This window comes from Ornithodoros turicata, chromosome 2, assembly GCF_037126465.1.
Source record: "Ornithodoros turicata isolate Travis chromosome 2, ASM3712646v1, whole genome shotgun sequence".
Lineage (NCBI taxonomy): Eukaryota > Metazoa > Arthropoda > Arachnida > Ixodida > Argasidae > Ornithodoros > Ornithodoros turicata.
In genome coordinates this window covers 52,941,111-52,958,460 of record NC_088202.1, presented here as the reverse complement: position 1 = coordinate 52,958,460, position 17,350 = coordinate 52,941,111, and the positions used below count along the sequence as shown (strand labels likewise).

The following is a 17,350-nucleotide window of genomic DNA, read 5'->3' as shown; positions in this document are numbered from 1 at the left end:
TTGTGAAGCTCCCATGGATATCCTAACATCCAATTTGCGATATCGCCAGGATGTACCTGGGTGGTTGCAAGGACGTAAGCTACAAAATGGTGTACGGAACAAGCTTTGTGTGATACAAGCTTTGTACAATGTGAGGCGACTGCGAGCTGCTATTAACTTCGGTATCTTTGCAGACAGTTCTCCGTCTCAACGGTCACTCATGTGTGCAAAATTGCAACTGCGTCTCACATCGAAGCGTGTCTGGTATCACTTCCTTGGACAATCGTTCGACGGCCATTTCATCTGAGGAACTGTCGTGTTCGTCACTAAGGATGGTCTTAATCGAGCTTGGCGGTGACTGCCTGTTTGAAGTTTCGGGGACTGCCTGGTTCATTGGACGAGTTGTGTGTCCATGCAACGTGTTCCATATGTGCGTCGGCGTTAAGTGAACCCTGTATGATTTTTATTCAGCAAATAATGATGTACTGGATTCCAGTTGAAAGGTATGTGCACGCCAATAAAATTTAGTGTTACGTGTTCGATGGCCGTGGTGCATTTTCTTTATTTTATTTTATTATAATTGTTATTATTATTTTGTGTAAGGCGACTCCCTGTGGGGGAACTCGACGGGCACAGCTCATCTGAATCAGAAATTGGATACACATACAAACGAAGACAGAAAAGGAGACATGTAGTATCAATAGATAATCTTAACGTCAGAGTTCAATACACTTTGTATAAAGAACTGTGTGTACATTTGTACAAGGGTGAGTGTATACAAAGTGTATACAATTAGTCCAAAATAGCTATAAGAAATGCATAAGTCTGTACACCAAGGTGTATACAAATACTATAGCTGATTTGAATAGAATTCTATAAAATTTCCATAAGCCATTTTCATAAGAGAGGGCTTCAGACGACAGCATGTCAACATCCGCGATGCGGCTTAGGGCGTCAGCTGGACCATTCTGAGATGCGGGTACATGCTCGATGCGAGAGATAAATTCAGCCAAGAAAGCTAGATGACGTGTCTCTCGAGGTGAGCAGCGGCTGCGAGCTGAAAGCAACGCTTATGTCAGGGGCTTGTGATCCGTCAGGATGGTGAAATCGCGGCCTTCCAAGAAATAGCGGAAATGCTTGACGGCAAGATACGCGGCAAGGAGCTCTCGGTCGAAGGTACTATACCGGATTTCGGCGGACTTGAGGGCCTTGGAAAAGAAGGCAAGAGGCCGCCATTCTGCCCCAACTTGCTGCTGGATCGCCGCACCAACGGCGGTGGCCGAGGCGTCAACCATAAGGGCAGTGACGGCTCCAGGGGTGGGATGGGCGAGGAGCGTTGCAGAGGACAACGGCGACTTCGTGGATCGGAAAGTGTCCAAAGCAGTGTCCGTCCAAACGATGGTGAGAGACGAGTCGGCGGACCTCGAAGAGGGCCTTGAGCGCCTGCCCTGACGGGAAGAGTGGTCTTGTGACAGCAGGGCTTCAAGAGGGTGGAGGACGCTCGCACAGTGAGGAATTAAGCGGAGATAAAAGTCCCAAAAAGCGTCGAAGCTAGCGCACGGACTGCGGTCGGGGGAAGTCGGCGATGGCGGCGACTTTCTGCGGAAGTGGCAATACGCCAGCATCGGAGACTTTGTGGCCAAGGAACTCCAAAGAAGAGGCACCAAACTCACACTTCGCGACATTCACTACGATGCCATGCGCAGCGAGACGCGAAAAGAGTAGACGAAGGTGTTCCATATGTTCAGCAGGGTCCCGACTTGCGACAACGATATCATCTATATACGCGAAGACGAATGGGAGGCCTCCGGTTACCGTGTCGATAAATCGCTGAAACGTCTGCGCAGCGTTGCGAAGGCCGAACGTCATGCGGAGGAATTCGAAGAGACCATACAGGGTGGTGATGGCTGTCTTCGGAATGTCCTCGGGAGCAACTAGTATTTGGTGGTAGGCCTTCGAAGGATCGATCTTTGAAAACGTCTTCATGCCGTGGAGGTGGGCCGTAAAATCTTGCAGACGTGGCAGAGGATATCGATCCGGAACGGTAACAAGGTTCAAAGCGCGATAGTCCAAGCATATGAAGAGCCGAGGACCAACTAGCAGAAGAAGGTCGTGCGATGCCGATGTCCGGCATGTGTTGAAACTCAGCCTTCGCAATTTTCAGCTTCTCAGGAGCCAGGGGACGCGGACGGGAGAACACCGGCGCGCCCTTGGTTTCGATGCGGTGAACAACACCATGATGCACGGGCTTCGTCCAGTCCGGGGGCTGCATATAAGGGAAGGGTACTCGTGAAGGAGGTCTGCGTAAGGCGACGACACAGAGAGGTGGCAAACATCACGGATGGCAAATGGCGGCGAAGAAATGGTGGGGATGGCTCGGACACAGAGGCGAGTGCTGTCGTCGACGAGCAGACGGCGGGCGACATTAACAGAAAGGCCGAAGTGGTGCAAGAAGTTCGCCCCGAGGATCGGCTGCGTGACATTAGCGACGAGGAACACCCACGGGAATATTCTTCGTAGGCCGAGGTTTAGGCGGATGAATTGTTCCTTGTAAACGGGAATGGCGGTGTTGTTGACTGCCATCAGATGGAATAACGGCTCACACCGCCAATCATTGGAGGACGCTGGTATGACACTGACGGCAGACCCGGTGTCAACAAGAAACCTTGTCCTGGTGGTGCGGTCGACAACAAAGAATAGGCGACTTGTTGCTTAAGACGGGGAAACGCTGGCCGCCATCAACGGTTCCCGGGGGCATTCCTTGACCAGCCACAAGGACGTGTGCATCGGATAGCCGCGTCGCCGAAGTGCTCGTGATATCAACACGGAGGTGGGTTGGCACTGTCCTGTGGTGATGGGTTTTGTCGCCGTCGGGAGAACTGCCGGGAACGGGTGTGAGCGAGAGGATCTGGGTGGAGATCGTGGACGGTTGTCAGGAGAGTGCAGAGCAGCCACAATCTCGGAAAGGCGCTGAACCTCAGTTCGCATGGCAGCTACCCTGCCACGAGCTCAGCTGGAGAGGGTGACGGTGGGCGACAGTCGTGCAGAGGGGATCCGGACCGCGAGACGGTCTGTTGGTGCCAGAGACTGCGGCTATGCTTAATCCAGGGAGAGCAACCTCCATCACCTTGTCTGTATGCTCAGCCAGCTGGGCAAGTGGCAAACCGCCGGCAGTGGAGAGGACCATCTGGACAGTAGCCGGCAACCTCTGCAGGAACAATTCCCGGAGCAGGGATTCATCGAAAGTGGCTGCTCTGTCAGCGACAAGATTCTGCGTGGCTCTGAGCAGCTGAGACGGTGTTCGGTCTCCGAGCTCTTCAGCCGTTAACAATTGCTGAAGCCGCTTGCGCTCAGATAGCGTCTACCGTTGGAGAATGGTTGCCTTGAGGCGGTCGTATCAGGGGAATGAACGTGTAGTATATTTCTATTGTTGGGAAAAACTCACGTGACCTCTGACGTCGGGCCAATCGTTGGGCCTCCGTAGAGTAGTTTTTTTGCTTTGTTTTATTTTGTCTCTCTGGGTGACGGGTGACGTAAAGCGTCGCTGCCGAGGCGTTCTTTTTCCCTTCCCCCTCTGTTCTCTCCCCCGCTTTGGCGGTTCTGGCTGGATTTTCGTTCTCATCCAGTGAAATAAATAAAACGCGGAAGCGTTGGCTCTTTCTGTTGCACAAGGTGCTTTATTTTTCGGGATTGGTATTTCCAAATCACACATATGCAGTCTTCTGTATCTGCGCCAAACACGAAATTGACATGAACATTGTTTCTGAAGTTCGAGTAATATGCCGAAGCAACTTCGCATTCACTGTTAGCTGATGTCTCACGTGGAAGATGACACAGTAGATCAATAAATTCACTGCACAGGCACACACATTCACAAATCCAGCATGACAGGAAACATGTCCATATCCCTTTGCTGCTTGCGTAGTGTCACATGTCAAGGCTGACCCGTCACTAAAGGAACCTGTGCAGCTGCTAAGCCGAAAGATGATGTTCCAACCACTCAGAGTGGCTTATCCATTCTACTGCATCCATGCAGATGCTTTTCTGAAGCAGATATGAGTTGAGCAGTACCTAGTTGATACCTGAGCAAGAAAGACCAGAACAGGGATCAGAAAACGTGAAAACTAAAAATTCTACCGGCCGAAATGTTGCGTATATGCCACAGGTGTGGTGCTATGCTATGCTACGCTAAGCGGCAGAATGGAATAGGAACTGACTTACCTGCCATCGAGTGGAAAAACACAGTATTGATCCTTCTTGAATCGTTGTCGCGCCAAGCAAGCGAAGCAGACCTGCCTTCCACTTATCTATCACTGAATTTACTTGCAGAAGTATCTAAGAGGATTCGAGTTTTGCAGAGTCAGTATCGACGGGCACTAAAAACCATCCAAAGCGGTACCGGCAAAGATGCTTTGCGTGTGTCCCCGCTGCACCATATTTCGAAACTTTACGGCGAGCTTCTGGAGCTTCTCCGGCACCCCAGACACGGCGGTGCCGGCTTACGCGCGCCACGAAAAGGTTAAAATTTCAAACCGACCAATGAGCGCTCGCATACCAGGGGAGCGGCCGCAGGAGCCAATGGGATGCTCTTGGTAGAGAACTCGCGCTTCGACGTAAAAATTTTGACGTTTCATGACGTTTGATGACGCGAAAGGCTCGCACCGCCTCACTTTAGTCCGCAAGTGAACTCGCGAGTTTCATCCCCTTGGTCGTATGGAGTGGAGTACTATGGAGTGGAGTACTATCAGAAGGTTGCGTGTGCGTATCACGTCCGGGTCACCAGATTGTAGAGGCTAAGCTAAAGAAGTGCTCGCTACAACAGCTGAATCGGAACTGAAGGTTTATTTGGCCGGGCAAGGCCCGTGGAAAAAGGAAGAGCGTGATAACGCGCCACGAGAAGGCGTGGAGCTAGCTTCGTCGAAGCGGGGCGCCACAGACTGTTCCGCTGGCTCCAAGATTTTCTTACGGACGGAACTATCGCTGTCTGCATATCCCACGGCCAAAGCCCTAAGCATCCTGTTCATCAAGGCGTACCCCATTAAGGAACCATTCTTAGTCGTACACTCTTTAATGTGGTAATGGCGGGCCTAAAATAGATAATTCTTCGCAAAGTAGCACTCTCTGTGTATGCCGATTACGTTGCCCTTTGGACAGTAGGCATGTCACGACCAGTCATTCAGCGTCGTTTGCAGCGAGCCTTAAAGGTACTATGAAATGATCTTTTTCTTGTTTTCATCAGAAAGAAAACATTTTTGTGGGTCTCGGATCAAAACTGTACCTTCGTCATGCGAGGAGTATTCTCAGGGGCGAGTTTCAACGGAGCGGCAAAGGGAGTACAGCTGGCGCCACGCCATGCCGAGCTGCCACGCGGAGACACAGCTAAGAACTGTACGGAACCGAGACACGTCATCGTGACGTGTCGTGGTCCCGCCAGGAGTATACGTAGTAGGGTCCCGCGTATGCGTTCATCGGGAATGGAAATCTCCGTGACGCCAGCTTGCGCGCGATGGTCACAGTCTATCGCAGTCGCATACTGTGGATTTCGGCTACATGCCGAGACGACGTTGGATGGTTGGTTGCCCTAATTCACATCAATATTCGCGTTTTTTTCATTTAGTCCTTTTAAATAATGTCCATCTGTACCTTCACGCGACCTGGGATGGACCGTTCGCCCGAAAAGTGCGTAGAGCTTTCTTTCACCTGCAAGGCTATGACAAAGTTCCCCCTTTGGGTTGGTGCAAAGCAGCACGAGCCTGTACGTTTCCATCGCTTCCTTAGTGGGGTCATGGACTCGGACTGGGCTGGGCTGAGCTGGGCCACATTAAGCACCTTGAAACCAAAGTTCAGCGATGGCTTCTTGCAATTCAACATCTTTCAGGCTTGGGATGTGGCTGTGATCAGCGTTCCCTTCTAGCGGCTCACGCGGCTTTGGTGCGGGTGACTGTGTTTTACAGCCTTCCAATCTTGCACAAGATTTCCACAATATCATTAAATACCTTTCGGACCCTGTTTGCCCGCAGCGTTAGTCGCTGCCTTGAAGTTCCCAGAATGGCTGAAACACGACAAGCCCTGGGTGAAGCTCGTGAACTCCCGGTGCAGGTTCTCCGTGAGCGTGACACGGCCCGGTAGTTCCTACGTTTGCTTGTGAACATTCCCCGTCACCCACTCTTCAGGAAAATTCGATACCGTCCTGAAAGTGATTTCAATCGAGTAGCGCAGAGGACATGGCAGACTCTCACTGGCGCCATGGCTAAGTACGCCACACCGTCGGACGCCCCCTGGTCTCTGCCTGTGCCACCCACCTTGGTACGTCTACTGGCCCTACTGGAACGAAAAGATCAGGTTCCTCCTCAAGTCCTTCGAGCCCATTTTTATGCTCTGCTAGACGCGAAGTTTTCTACTTCTGCCACAGCATACACCGATGGCGCGTCTCGAAAGCGCGCCTCGGCATTCGTCACCCCATCCGAAGGCGTAATGCAAGGACGTCGCTTTTCGACTCAAACCACATCCACAGCTGCAGAACTCTACGCCATATTTTTCTTTCTGCAGCACATCGTTGATTTTCCCCCGCGGGAAAGGGTCCCGCTCACCGACTCTAAATCTGCGCTGCAAGCAATTTAGAATTCTGGCACTGCCGATACTGGTTCGCAAACAACCCATGTTGGGCGTTGCAATTGCCCTGTGCAGTCCCCAAAGGTCGTTGTGTGGGACGAGTTGTGGAGGCAAGGGGTTGTTGGTCCCTTGTTTTTCAGCGGCATCGTAACTGGCGAGAGCTACCTTGACATGCTCCAGCATGATTTCAGTGCTCGAAGCACTGCACATGCGGAAAGAAACCTGCATATTCATGAATAACGGATACACCTCCTCACTGGAGCCTCCTACACCTCCTCACCTAACTGGTTCGCCAGTGTATGCGCAGAGGCTCGCTAACATGAGTGTCCACCACGAGCTCCAGATCTTACCCCATGTGAGTACTGTATTTGTGGTTACGTCAAAGATCAGTTCAGCTCGCACAGAGTTGGATCACCATGGTGATCGGCTATGGTGATCTGGATCAACATAGCCGAAGAAGATTCGTGAAACTCCTTTTTGAGTTGGCCGTTCTCACGGCGGAGCGCGGCCACCTCGTCGGTCAGGAAGGAAATACCCTGAAGGGCTGGTTAGTAAGCAGGGCTGGTGTGCATGTGCAAGGACTCTAACAAAAGGAAGATCGCACAGGGAATTGTCATGAAGTCTCTCGTCAGAGCCGTAGCGAGGCGAGCTTGCGCCCGGGACAAGGCACACCTGAAGCGCCCCACCCCCTCCCTCACTGCCGTCAGAATCCTTGTAAACCAAGAAAGAAAACGCCCATTTACATTATCGAGTCTGTAAGTTCAAATTCTCTTCATTCCTACTTCATAGTGTCATACCAACCTGCCAGGGCTTGCCGTTGTGCGCCCTCTTTGGCGAGGGCGCCCAGGGCGGCTGACCTTCTCCCTATCGAAATTGCTTGGTCCCTGGCCCAATCCAGCCCAGCAACGCTCTGCGCTCAAAGCTCTTCTGACATTTCTGGACACCATCGGACTTCGATTGTTATTGTGAAGGGGCTCAGGTGTATCGCTGTCCTATCAACACGGTCGGAGATCACAGGCAAATGATTGAGCAAACGTTTCGCTCCACTGACGATGGCATGCGATAACGGGTACTGAAGGAGTACGATCGTAGACTCATGAGTGTTCGCGACCTGCCTGTAGTCCTTCTGTGGCTACCTCAAGATATCTTGAGGATCTACAGAAAATAAGTATGCGCCTGACAAGCGAGGGTGGAAAGGTTGGATACTCTTTCTCGATTTGTGTTGTCTGTAATGCTAGAATTAGTACTGCACTAACAAATACACTACAACATAGGACTCATGCGGAACATAGTAACTGCACGCAAGTTAGCTGGCAAGCTTGTAGCATCTACGACAACTGTGCCCTTGACTTTGAGGAATTCCGGGTTCAATGATGATGTTGGGTTTAATGGCATAAATAAATACAGTTTGGATTTACAAAATCACGTTCATGTTACCTGACACAGTGTCACAGCAGAATGACAGGTTCAGGGCAATGGTCACTATAGCAAGTTTCGAGTGTTCTCAGTAGTAAGGCACATGAGTTCTTGCGTCGAGGAACATGAGAATACATCACTTATGTTACATCTGGAGCTCTATCTGTGAACCTGGTGCTTCCAGGAACGTTTCATTTGAATCGAGCTCTCAGGGTGTTACGGAACAGTTGTGAACCGAAATACGACATTGACGTCAGCGTTTTAAAGAAAGGCAATTGTCTGCAAGTTTTCGAGATAACTCTCCGTAAACTATATGTACAAAAGGGATACCATGTCCTCGCATACTTCAATTATTTTTCACATTTGAGCCAATCGTATTGCTGCGTTTCATTCCTTATGGCAGGACTCACGCGAACGCTTTTCACATCCGTGTGCTACCCGTTCTTTTAACGACCAACATGCGGATGGGGATGTTCACACGTTCGTTTCTTTTTTTCTAAAGACTGTATGTCCACCCCGTGAAACTCAGCGTATGACCCGATTCTGGGGGAAAGACATGGTGGCGTGTGCAAACGGACGCTCGTTCACACGGTTGTGAATGTGTGTTTTCTCTTCCGTTTTTCCCGGACGTAGAAAACGTCACGTTCGTGCGAGTCCGGCCTAATCCAGTAATGAGCGAGAATTCGTCACACCCAGAGCTTTGTCTCGCGAAATGCAGGTAAAAAAGATAACGTGCAGCTTTTCCTCTCGAGTTTGTAATCTCACTCAGTTCATGTTAGGCCGGTTTCACACTACCATGTTCGTCGTCGGTTTGCTTCAAAAATACGACCTAAAGGCAATCGAGCTTCGTAGATTCCAATGGGTCCGTTTCTGCATCGTTAGAAACACGGACGAGAAAAACGTTAGTGTGAAACCGGCCTTATCGGCATAGCGCCATACAAGAATACACGAGTCAAGCATTGCGACTTGTCCCACTCTCCAAGTAGCAATAAAATACACACATATCGCCCAAGGGGCCTACCACTATAGGTAGGTTCCTACACACGCCCTTGATCCGAAATTGCGGTGCCGACATGGGTGAAGTGGCTCACAACAATTTCATATTCATTTCTAATGACATGGTAACCCTTACACCCACAGTTGGTCCAAACTACGGAAATTGGCACAACGGTATTACAGATCGCTTCTTCGCAAATTCTATAGCGATGTCCAAAGTTTCAAAAGTCGGTTCGGCGTTGTATCGGCTCTACACTAACTTTACACTGCGGAAGGATAAACTTTGGCCAGACTGCTTCTGAAACATCTAGGAATTTTATGAACCAATGAAATCGCTGAAACTGATCTAATCGTACATCGTTAACAGCAATCGTTCGCGACGTATTAATATTGAGCACGGTTGTGTTTCAGATGCGTGCACATATAAAAACTGATATCACTCGAACTGTACACCGATCTCGTTATTTAAAGCAAGTCCGAGCAGAAAATATCTCGATCGCAGCGCTGCCACGCACAGGTTGTCATTTTCACGTACCAGTCACATTATGACATCCCACTTGTCTCTTATCGGTAAAGCTTACTCGCACATTGTCCGTCATAGCTCTTCTTGAAGTATGCTGAAAGCCATCACAGAGCACCTGTAAAATCGTATTACGACAGGTGTCACACCATATGGCTACCCACTTTGCCCACTACACAACTTGCTGGAGCGTGCACGACGTCCGCTGCCGACGCCGGTGCATGCATAAGGACGTCCCGTGTACCACGGCAAGGTAGCGTGGCACCGCCGCAGGTATTGCCTGAGTAACAGGACTCTGGTGGCACACACCGGCCCATTCTAGCGCTACTGCGTCCCAGCGTGCCGTTTGGTGAGGAAGACATGGGACATGGCGTGTACCTGGGATCGATAGCACATAGGACGTCTTTGTTGGGAAAGCTGGTGCTGATTATCATTTGCCTTCCGTTGTGGAGGTCCTGCAAAGAAATTTGTCCAGATAAAGTGAACAGGAGATGGGACAAGTGGAACATGGTAGCATGAGGTCCCGTTACCTGCAGATCATCGATATGTTAAATATGCTGAGCACCGAAAATAGAAGTTACTAGTTAATAGTTAGTCGACTAGTTACGTTTGGCGAATTCCACTGGTCCATCAAGAGTGAGTATCTTAATCCGATACAGAGCAAAAAAATCCGTCAACAAGGGAGGGAATCCGAATCCACCAGCGTAAAAAAGTCGTGCTCCAGCGTAGAGCCAACTGGAAGTCGTCGCCCACATCCGGAAAGCTGAACCAGTCAGCCGAACGCTTGCTGTTGCTCGGCCTTGAAAAATACAGGAGTTAGACAGTGATTCGTTGTCGTTCTGGCTCAATCGAATTGCAAATTCGACTGGTCTATCTGGAGCAAGCACACGAAACAGCTACAGAGCAATAAAATATGACACAGAGGAACCGAATCCACTAGCCGAAAGCAATGGCGCACCAGCCAACAACCTGGAGGAAAGTCGTCAGCCACTTCCCATCAATTCAGCCAGTCGGTAGAACACTCGCTGGTACTTGGCCCCGGAAGTTACGAAAGTGAGGCAGTGATTGGTTGGCGTTCCGGCTGAATCTAATGGCAAAGCCGACTTGTCGATCCGAAGCCAGTGCTGGAGTCGGCTACAGAGCAACGGAATCCGGCACGGAGGTGCAGAATCCCAATTCACCAGCAAAAAATAACCACGCTCCGGCCAAGAGCCTAGCCGAAGTCGTCGCCCACACCCAGCAAAGTCAATGAGTCGTCCCAACTCTCGGTGTTGCTTGGCCCCGCCAGATCCAGAAGTGAGAAGATGATTCGTGTGCGTTGCGACCGAATCTAATGGCCAAGTCGACTGGCCGATCCAGAGTGAGTTGGCTAGAGAGCCATGGAGGTACAGAATCTGAATCCACCAGCAAAGGGAAAGCACGCTCTGGCCAAGAGCTTAGTGGGAGTCGTCGCCCACAACCGGCAAAGTCAGTGAGTCGTCCCAACTCTCGGTGTTGCTCGGCCCCGCAAGATCCAGAAGTGACGAGATGATTCGTTGACGTTCCAACTGAATCTGATGGCCAAGTCGACTGGTCGATCTAGAGCGAGTTCGCTAGAGAGCCATGGAGGCACAGAATCAGAATCCACGCTCCGCAAGAAAGCACGCTCCGCCCAAGAGCTTAGTGGGAGTCGTCGCCCACAACCGGCAAAGTAATCCACCTGCAACCTGCAGATCATCCATATGTTAAATATGCTGAGCACCGAAAATAGAAGTTACTAGTTAGTCGACTAGTTATGTTTGGCGAATTCCACTGGTCCGTCAGGAGTGAGTATCTTAATCCGATACAGAGCAAAAAAATCCGCAAGTCGTCGCAACAATCGGTGTTGCTGGGCCTCGCAAGATCTAGAAGAGACGAGAATAATTCGTTTGCATTCCGACTGAATCTAATGGCAAAGCCAACTGGACGGTTCGGGAGGAGCGCTCGAGTCGGCTACAGAGCAAAAAAAATCGAGCACGGAGGTACAGAACCTGAATCCACTAGCAAAAGAAAGCACACTCTGGCCAAGAGCCTAGCGGGAGACGTAGCCCACATCCGACAAAGTCAGTGAGTCGGAGGTGACGAGAGTGATTCGTTGTCGTTCCGAAATAATCTAATGGCAAAGTCGACTGGTTGGTCTCGAGAAAGCGCTCGAGTCCGGTACCCATCAACAAAATCTGGCACGGAGGTACAGAATTTGAATTGACCAGCAAAGAGAAAATGCGCTCCGGCCGAGACCCTAGTGGGAGTCGTCGCGAATATCAGGCAAACTCAGTGAGTCGTTCGAACACTCGCTGTTGCTCGGCCTCTCAAGATCCGGAAGTTACGACGTGATTCGTTGGAGTTCCCGCTGAATCCGTACCTTTTCGGCAGAGCATGAAAGCGCGCGCCGTCGCGGAGTTGATCTGAAACAAACGAAACACGACTTCGCCGCGGGGCAAGAAAAGCTGTTCCAGATCGGCCAGTGGAGTTGACCATAAGCTCTCTCGGCACAGGGAGAAAGAGCGCGCCGTCGCGGGGTGAGTTGACCCAAACGACCAGTGAAATCTGACTTCTGCACCGCGAAGCAGGAAAAGTTGCTCCATATCGACCAGTCGAGTTCACCATATAGGCTTTCTTCGCGCAGCAAGAAAGAGCACGCCGTCGCGGAACGAGTTAATCTGAAACGACCAGTGAAGTATGACTTCTTCACCGCGGAGTAAGAAAAGACGCTCCTGAACGACTAGTCGATTTCACTGTAAGTTTTCGCGGCAGACCAAGAAGGAGCGCGCCGCCGCGGAGTGAGATCATCACAAACGACCAGTGATATAAGAAAAGTTGCTCCAGATCGACGTTCGAGTTCACCACCCGTCGCGGAGTGAGTTGAGCGCAAACGCCAAGTGAAATACGACTTCCCCACCGGGGAGCAAGAAAAGCTTTTCCAGATCGACCAGGCGATTTCACCATAAGCTTCTTCGGCACAGCAACCAAGAGCACGCCGTCGTGGAGTGTGTTGATACCAAACGACCAGTGAAACACCACTTCTTCACCGCAGAGCAAGAAAAGACGCTTCAGATCGACCAGCCGAATTCGGGATAAGCTTTCTAGGCACAGCAAGGGAGAGCGCTCTGTCGCTGAGCTACAAACAACCAGCGAAACACGCGAATCCGCTCCGGATCTTCCACTGAAACACTGATTCTCCGGAGCAAAAACTGCTGCTCAGATCAAACAAATAATAACATTTTCCTGACGCGCAAATATACATGTCTGCTTTTTATTGCCATTGTTGTTAGCGTCACTTGTGCAGGCTGGCTACGTTTCAGGGACGTTTGATTGTGTGATCCGTCGATCATTACAAAAAGGCCCATTTTGTCTACTTCTTTCGTGTGCGTTATATCGGGTATTGCAACTCACAAAACATCTAACCCCGCTTACTAGGTGGATGCACATGCTGAGATGTGTCCCCAAACGAGGCATCTAGATGCTGCATATTAGGTGTGGAGGCATTTTTGTTCCGATTCCAACCAGATCAGCCGACGTTCAATTGCTTCCCTTCCATGTACTCGTAATTATGGTCGTAGATACAGTCGACGAATGCGTTTCGACATTCTTTCTTCTCGACTGATTGATTGATGGAGATATAAAAATATGGATATGTGAAACCTGACAAAGTCCGATCAGGCTACTCCAGTTCTTTCAGCTTCAATGAGATGATTCTTACCATTTCTTCATTAGTTCGTGTCTTGAGCAAGTCTGGACAGTTGTCCGACGGCTGACATTTTCCATCTCCTGCAAGACACAGAACAAAGAAAAATCGGTGTGCGAGTGTAAAGATCAATGTCGCGGCTTCCTCTTTGGGTTCTCTCGTTCTTAAGTAACTCTTTGTCAGTCCTCTGGCAGTCAGTTATCTCCACAGTCGCATGCACCTTTCTACACTTGCATGTAATTTTCTTTTTGCTTTGTTACCTTTCATTAGCATGCAGCACGGAGCTACAGTAAGTGTGTTAACCATGTTTTCCCATACCATACACACTGCAGTACTGTGACATTTATTTTACGAACGATTGAACACGACGAAACCCAAGGCTTACTTGGCGTGATCTCTCTGCTGCAGAACGTCTCAAGCACTTGATAACTTTTGGTGGCGTTTCTTAGGTCTTCCTGAGAAAACCGAATACCAGAATTATAAAGATACTGAAGCTCGTTAGCGAGACATATGGACTAAGTACTTCAAAGGCTCGTTAATGAAACCTAATAGCTATGACTACATACCGGTATTTCCTTCAGTGCAATCTCATCTCTGTTGTCCGACCCCGTCAATGATAATGTGCGATCCGCAAGAGGTCTGAGCGCTTCGCCGTTTATTGTTTCATGATATTTGCTGGGGGCATACATTTGACTGTCAACCTCGCCGCATTTCGAGCTTTTTTCTGGCCCTGGGAGCAAACGACAACGACTTGAATACAATGACGTCACTCACTGTTGGATTGCTGCACAAAATGCGTAGAAAGAAGCACCTCGTGGTTTATTAAAAGGGCACTAAAGCGCAAAAATTTCCCGAGCAATCAAAGACACCGTTGCCTTGACACCAACACAAAAGGGATTCACTCGTTGCAACGTAAGCGCGAAAGAAACCGTAGTTTGCATCGTCCCTCTGCTCTTCTTCTCAAGATGCCCGACAACGCAAAGCGGCGTCCCCTGGTCTCTACAAACGATCTCCCGCGATGTTTGGACAAATCGTTTGAGAATACCAATGGGACGTCGCTCCGCATTGTCGGGCTTTTTGAGAATAAGACAAGGGGAAGGTGCAAGTTTTGTGTCTTTCGAGCTGGGGGCTGGTGATGTTTGGGAAACGTGCGGTCAGCCCGTTCACCGTTGGCGGCTTGGTGCACCAAAGGGGGGAGGGGGGAGAGACGATGGTCGTGCAGGAGAGGGAGGGTTGTGCAGGCCCTATTGCTCTGGAATTCGGACAGTCCAGAGGAACTACCCACCACAGAAAAGATAGGAGCATCCCTCGGCAGCCTTCATAGAGATCACACCTGTATACCACGGCAACCGGTCGGATGAGTGGTGAAGTTATCCCATGTTGCGGGTAAGTCACGAACCGCGCAACGGATAAAATCCGTTCCTTCTGTGTTGATGTCATGTTTCATTCCACGGCAAGAACGTTTTGCACTTTGGTGCCCCTGTAAGGCTACCTATCATAGTTCGCTATCAAATCGCTGTACGGTATTTGTGAAAACTTTTAGTGCTGAGATAATACCTACCATCGATTTGCCTCTGCTGTCTCCGCTTTCGACGTCTCAGGTAGCAAATCACCAGCAAACCGTTGAGCAAGAGCAACAACGTTCCCACGACGGCAACGGTAACAAGTAGCAGTCGTGGAACCTCTCCTTGCCTTCCGCTTAATGCGTCAATCACTGCGCTCGTTGAGTCCTGATCAGGCCAACCAACTAAAAAACAAAACAAAAACTCTTACAAATGAGGAAAGTGTAGTGTCATGTTGGGATATCGTAAGAATGCACGACCAGTCTCGGCGAGCACCACAATTAGTAGGACGTAGCAAACCACTTTTTTTTTTCGACATGCGATACTTTTGAAACGATCGAACCTTGGCAATGCTGGTCTTTAGCTGGTAACAATGACACGTCAACTGCTTAACCACAAAAAGTCAGTGCCACATCTCGGTCGTCCGTACGCCAGCAGACTGTCTTGCATTCCGCGTTCAAGTAAAAATGCGTCGCCTTGTACTACTCACAAAGTGTTGTGACCACTTCAGACTCCTCGCTGTACTCGCTTTCCCCAAGAGCATTGCGACCCAAGACGCTGAACACGTACTCGGTGCCAGGCTCGAGGCCGCTCACCACGAACAAAGTTACTTCACCAGGGATAAGATCCGTGTAGTCGAAAGCTGAGTCTTCGAGGCGCCTGAAGCGTATCCGGAATTGCTGGTCGAGACCGCCATTGAACCCAGCAGTCCAGGACAAGAGAACAGCAGTGTGAGTGGTGTTCAGCGCCCGGACGTTGCTTGGTGGATCGGGCTTTCCTGTGAGCATGTTCATAACAAACGAGGTTGCTTAGACAGCGATTCAACTATCGACGCCAAATATTTCTCAAGTTGTTTCATTAGAGATAATTTTAAAGGAGCAGTAAGGGAGGATTTGATGATTTATTGACTGATTTGATCGATTTTCTTCTATGGCTGCGGTGCGATAATAAACAGCACGCTTTCTTGCACGACAGTGATTCTAGCTGCAGTATAGCGTACGCCAGAGGCATGTGATCTGCACAACCTCTAGAGTCTACCACCCTTCTTCTGGGATCCCGTACGGGACTGAATGAGATTGACGTCACCCTGTGACGCAGCAGGACCCCATGAGGGATGCTTACTCACGGCTGCTGGTACACCACGCTGGGCTCGCTCATGTCACGGAATCTGACCGGGCCGCTCCGCTCAACAGGCGGCCGGACTATCAGGGCGTCTTTGTAAACTGAATCGCGCAGCGATAAAACATATTCAGCGAAAACAGTTTACGAGGTATATCCTGATGTACCGCTCGAGGAATTAAGCAAAGTTTTCAACAACCCTGTATGTCGTTTCACTGCTCCGTTCAGCGAGAACTGTTGGCTATGCGGTATATCAGTGGTATATACAGGGGTATCCCAGAAAACGTGTCATTGATTTACAATTAAAAAAACTACACCACCTAGAGTCATGGGGTCAACAGCATTTGTTTTTACTGGGTTTTCGTCACCTCCTGATGTGAATGTCGTGAAACGTAAGTTTAATTATGTAAATTTTTCCGTGCTTAAGTCGGAAATTTGCCAAATACAAGTAACTTTTTTACCCCGCCAATGTGAAGAGCGTGTCTAGTTTACTCAAATTAATGATAATTGACAGGGATATTCAGGGGCTATCCTATCGGGAAAAATAGTCGAATATCATGCTGTACGGAGCTCCCACAGGATAGCGCACGATGAATTTTTCAGCGCAATCTTTGTCAGTCCGACGGAAGGAGGTTGGAAAGCCAGCCCACCCTGGCATCGCAGAAAGAGATAACACAGGCATGGCTTATCGCGTTCGACCTTCGCTGGGATAATACTTTCCCTCTCCCAATTTTAGGAACTGTTACTTTTTCTACTATCACTCTGTGGGCTGGCTTTGGAACCTCCTTTCGTCGGATTGACAGCGATTGCGCTCAAAAAGTCGTAGCGCGTTATGGTCCGGTGCTTCGAAAAGCATGATGTGCGTCTATTTTTTCCAATGGGATAGCTCCTGGATATTCCTGTCAATTATGATGAATTTGAGTAATTAGATACGCTCTTCACATTGGTGGGGTAAAAAAGTGACCTTTACTTGGCAAATTTCCGGCTTGAGTTTGCAAAAATTTACATAATTAAACTTACGTTACACGACATTCACATCAGGCGGTGGCAAAAACCTAGTAAGAACAAATGCCGTTGACATGTTGACACGTTGACAAATGACACGTTTTCTGGGACACCCAGTATATCACTTGGCAGTCATGCACAGAACCTAGTATCAAAACAGCCAAAAGACACAAACAAGAGATACACAACCAGTAAGATGGAAATTACTGACACCGATTACAAAGAACAAAGAAAGTGGCAGGGAGACTGAGTCGCTGGATCTCAATTGCTGTGGTGTTCCGTTGATAGGCGGGCTTACACGTGTAGTGTTTTTAGCCCTTCATTTATTTTTATGTTTTTTTAGCATAGCCGGTGTTCCTCCAAAACAACATCCTTTTAATTATGAGTTAGTACATAGTCTGGTTGTGCCTCTCTCGTTTGTCTTAGCTACTTTGTTAC

At 49.5% G+C, this 17,350-nt stretch overlaps 1 pseudogene; it reads right to left on the bottom strand.

Moving 5' to 3' along the window:
• Positions 1-7,963: 7,963 nt before the first annotated feature.
• LOC135384642 (nephrin-like) overlaps positions 7,964-17,350 on the bottom strand; it is a 602,775-nt pseudogene continuing 593,388 nt past the window's right edge.